Raw genomic sequence first — 5142 nt, 5'->3', positions numbered from 1 at the left:
ATCCACCACCACAATGTCCGGTTGGTTCTCCATTACCATTTTGACTGTCTTGTTTTTATTTTTACAGATTTGTTACAACTGTCAAGATGTTGTGACTGTATGGTATGAGAGATCATGTGAGAAGAAAAAACCTCTGCCCTCTCCCAGTGCTCTCTAGAAACAACCAATCAGAGGCAGTAGGCGGGTTTTAGCGCTGCAAATCAGAATCTCATATGGCTGCTCATCCTCTCACTCTGTGCTATGCTGGAGCTTAGCACAGCCTGTTGTGAATGCTAAGTCTAGTTAGGCAGCTAAACGGTTATCTGAAATGACAAGTTGTTTCTCCACCATTAGCATATTTAGCAGTAAGCGAATGAGGTTGATTGACAGCACTAAGACCCTCCTCCTGGTTCTGATTGGATGTTTTTGGCCGGAGCGTTGCATTACTTTAGCTAGCAATAGCAGCTCAGGGAGGAGGTGGAGGACATTGATCTTTTCACAATTATCTGTCTCATAGCAAACTATCATGACATGCTAACAGCTTTAACAAATATGGAGAAAACATTTTTTTTATTAAAGTTATATCCTGCAACTTGAAGAAAATGCAACTATGTGGCATTTTTTTGAGAAGTCTGGATTGCTTCATGTATATTTTGCAAGTTGCCTATGACTGTTGCTAGTGGGGAGAGACATTTCAGTAAGCTAAAACTAATTAAAAAAATGTAAGCAACCTATTTGCATAGTGTATGCAGACTGTTGCATGTAAAATTCATTAGCAGTAAATATTGTGCTAGTATCAGTATTGAACCAAAGAAACAGAGGCAGTTGCAAGCCTTTAAAATTGTGGCACTTTTGATGGGTCAAATAGACTCAAGAATTATAACAGCAGGTGAGCAGGAGGGGGCCCAATTTCATTTTTTGTCATGGGGCCCAAGATTCCTGGCGGCGACCTGATTGCAAACCATGAGCGGAGAACATATTCATCAGACACTGATTGTAAAACGTTCGACTCATGTGTCTCAATAAAGATGTCAAAACCGTATTTGTTTAAATTCATCTGCGACATAAAACCCACCATTTTAGGACTTGCATGGTTAAGAAACATGATAATGTTACGAATATCTTTAAAAGTTGCCTCTATTTGAGTCGGTTTTCTCATCAAGAGTTTAGAGCGACACGCGTTCCCGCGACAGAGCCTGCAATTCTCGGCATAACACATTTTTCTTTCATATATTTTTGTGAAACAGCCCTCAACAAATCTTTAACTCTAGCTCCAGATAACAACACAGTAGAAAGGGATTTTAGGACAGCGCTGTGACAGAAACGAGACAAGAAAACCAGAACAATCGGAGAAAGGGAGATGACAATGTAGATAAGGTAATGAATGAAGGTCAGCGAGCGACACATCGAAAACCTGACACTCGTGTCGCTTATTACACAGACATACATACCTACAGACTGACAGACTGACTGACTGACTGACAGACTGCCCCTCCTGTGCCAATGCAAAGTAGTAAAACACTTGTTAGAAAGCTGGTCAAAGTTCAGCTCACTGTTAGAAGCATGACGGAAGCCTGCCGGATCCATTATAGTCAAATGATGAGCAGAGGACGGTCACGCTACCTCAGAGCATTCTTACGAAGGTTAGGCTGCTTTTAAGGTTGCAGAAAACTGCGGCCGAACCTCTGGGTGGAAGGAAGACAAGCGAGTAAATTCAAGCTCCGTCCAAATGGATTTTCGTTTTTCTTTTGATCGTCAGTAATCGACAAATAGGACCGCGGCCGCCACCAACTGGATTGGAGTATGAAACAGCAGAGGAACAGAAAAAAAGCATCTTGATTGCGATTCTTTTTTCTTTTCTTTTGTTTTACTTTCTTTTGCATTCTTTCATTTTCTTTCAAAACTACGAAATCAACCCACTTTCCTGGTTTGCAGTTTGAGCTTGCCTTAAACTCACACATTAGGGCTTTTTCACAAAACCAGGATAGCGGATTAAGTCCGGGTTTTCCGGACATCTTGGTTTAATTAAGCCTCAATTCGGTTTCACAAAAGAGGTAACACCTAAATTACCATGGTGATTCAGACCAGACTAACTGACAGGCTTAGATAAGCCTGATGCCTGATCTGTTCAGGCAGCGGCGGTCACACCGAACAGAAACCAATTAGTTTTGTCCGTCATTTTAAAACTGATAATTGTATTTTCTACCACTGTAAAGTTAAAATAATAGTACTTGACTAAACACCAAAATTAATTAGTGGTATTTTAATGAAGGGTGACAAAAAATGGTCCAAACAGAGAGATAAGAAAACGGAATCACAGACAATACTTATTTTTTCACTTTTCCCCTGTCTGTGCATGTTGATTGGCCATGAATTGTACAAAGTTGATTCTACTATCATTCCAATTCAATTCAGTTTATTTATATGCAATAAATGTGAATTAGTGATAACGGAGGTAGGATATAGTCCCCACTCTGTCCATCTCTGTTGTGGTTTCCTTGGGCTGGACACTTCACCCCTTTGCCTGCTGGTTGCTTCACCTGTCAGACAATCCAATAGCTTACTACTTATACACTACTTGTATAAGTGAATGAGTGAATGTAGTGTGAAGCACTTTGGGGTCATCTGGACTAGTTAAAGCCCTATACAGGCCATTTACCATTTCACGGCACTTTACAAAATAAAAGAGACAATTCAGTCTCACAGACAGATTTCAAGTCAAGTAAATACAAATTGCATTGTTGGATGCAGTCATCCATCCACCTGCTTGTCCATGCAGGGCCATGTGGGATTTCTTTGCAAGGCAAGGTTCGGCCTGGACAGGTTGTCACATGCAGCAGATGCACAGGACAACCAACCGTGGAAATACACACACCTAAGGGCAATTTCAAGAGACTAGTGGAAAATTTTATAATGTGCTCCTGACCACTTTTTTTATCTGAATAGTCTTATAATATTGGCTAGGTGAGAGCAGTTCATAGTGTATTCAGACTCCAGTTCATCATTACTTAAAAACAGTTGTTCAGATAGAAGACCAGACATCTTGCTAGAAATAAAACAAACATTTATTGTTATATTTGTATGGATACCAGCTAATGTTGGTGTAGGAAAAGAAATGGCATAGGAAACTTCAAAACACATTTTAGATAGATGTAAAAGTAAGTTGAACAGAAGTGAAACGCATCATGAAGAAAATGAGGGAAAGATTGAGATGGGAAGGATTCAGTGTCACAGAATGATGATGAATTTTGAAAGGAACATGAAGGAAGAGAGAGGGTTAGGGTACATATGTACAGTGACAAGAAGTCATTGTTGTGACTTCTTTACACTTATATGTTGTTAAGTGATGTTATTAGTGACTTATTTACAATTGTATGTCAAGCATAATTTACATGATGATTATTATTAACTGAATTTAACATGATTAAATATAATTACAAAAGGTGAAGTGAACATATTTAAGTGTGAGACATGATTTATTTGGACAGAGGAAGTATTTTATTTTTGAAGAATGCTAACAGGACCTAGTTCTGTCTTTTGTATCTTGCCTTCTGTTCATTTCAGTTGCTAGGTTATGAACAGCTATTGCCATTATCAGCTGTCGAGGTTTTCTCCTCAATAAAAACTGAACAAACATGTTCAGCAAAAAACATCTGAGCCTCCGTGGTGATTGAATAAGCTTTCACTCCATAACAATCATGTCTTAGATTTGAACACACGATGTTACAATAGGGAAACATAGAAGACGTAATTAGAAGAAAATAGAAGATGAAACATATTCTGTTACACAGTCAGAAATACAGAAATGAATGACTTCAGATGATTTAAATGTCTACATAAAATGAAATATGAGTTTCAATATCTTATCGGTCTTAAGCTTTGATAATTTATCTCAGATTAACTTAACTATTTGAAAGGACATGAGATTTTTCTTCTTTTGACCATCATTTAAAATTAAACTCCTTGTCAACCTTTTTTTTTTTTATTAAAGAACAAGATACAACAAGTATAAAAGTAAACTATATAAAAGTAGCAACATCAGCCAAAATCTAATCTCATTGTACATATGTGCATTGACAAACAATAAATTATGCTCCATTCTATTCTAGCCAGGGATATTACAACATGCTGTACATAAATTAAAGTTAAATAATACACTGTGTGTATTATTGTTTTAATTGCCTTACAGTTTTTCAATGAGATAGTAACTGAAAGTAGTTAAATATGTCAATTTTAAACAACACAAAACAAGGATTTTTTTCTATTAAATCTACAAGTGGATAAAAAAAACTTTGCTAAATATACAATCAGATTAATTAAAAATTAATTGTTTTCTTCTTTTCTTGAATAATTATGGAAATCAAGGACAATATTATCCCAACATAAAACAAAATCTTTATATATAATATTGATTATAAACCAACAGATACACTATATTGCACATAGTACAGACTGGTAGAACAATTTCTCACTGATTTTGATTCAATAGGTCACATAACCTTGAAGCTACTGAAGAGAAATACTAAATTTAAACTAAAAAAAAAAATCGGTAACAAAAATAAAAATTTAGTGAAAATGGAATAAAAATGCATGTGTCTCATATATACAGTTTAGTACAATTACACACTGATTTCTAGTCAATGTGGCACACAATATGGAAGCCATTGAAGAAAACATATTATTTAATATTAAAATTATTTAAAATATTGAATATGACCTGATCTTTTAATAGGGGTTAGTGTGTCTCACGTAAAAGCATGAATTACCACTTTTTTATCAGTTGGTCACAAGGCAAGGCATTTATTGACATTTGTTTGACAGGAATGTTTGATTCGGAGATTTGTTGACGGTCCCTAAGTGAAGTGAACCTCCGAGTGCCTGAGGAGAACGGCTGGTCGAAATTAGCGTTCATAAATCGGATCAAACTTGAGCTAAACGCCGCTGGCTCGGCGGATATTGGATCTTCCAATATCCAACTCGAAAATAACTTCACTGCAGTCGGTAACACAATAAAACCACCGGGATAACATTTGTTTTGATCTGTGATCTGTAAAGATGGCACCGAGCGACTGCACCTAAACGCCTCACAACGTCTGACGCAGTGACGTTGGTTCCAAAGTTCTATTGGCCAATAGAAGAGGAGCTGACATAGAAGGCAGCTCT

At 36.9% G+C, this 5142-nt stretch overlaps 1 protein-coding gene across 3 annotated transcripts in view; it reads right to left on the bottom strand.

The window, feature by feature from the left end:
- abhd18 (abhydrolase domain containing 18) overlaps positions 1-1730 on the bottom strand; it is a 32098-nt gene extending 30368 nt beyond the window's left edge. Inside the window, exons 1-2 of one of the 3 annotated variants that reach the window (XM_015057733.1) lie at positions 1603-1730; positions 1431-1474 (exon numbers count right to left, since the gene is read on the bottom strand). The gene's annotated coding sequence lies outside the window, so the exon portion shown is untranslated. Of the gene's footprint in view, positions 1-1430; positions 1475-1532 lie in introns of all 3 variants that reach the window. The other 2 variants (XM_015057730.1, XM_015057731.1) reach the window with 2 other exon arrangements.
- Positions 1731-5142: the final 3412 nt, after the last annotated feature.

The sequence above is a fragment of the Poecilia latipinna genome, unplaced genomic scaffold (assembly GCF_001443285.1).
Source record: "Poecilia latipinna isolate Pla-1442-1.1 unplaced genomic scaffold, P_latipinna-1.0 Scaffold1486, whole genome shotgun sequence".
Classification (NCBI taxonomy): Eukaryota; Metazoa; Chordata; class Actinopteri; order Cyprinodontiformes; family Poeciliidae; genus Poecilia; species Poecilia latipinna.
The sequence above is the reverse complement of the archived record's forward strand: the minus strand, read 5'-3'. Positions and strand labels throughout refer to the sequence as shown.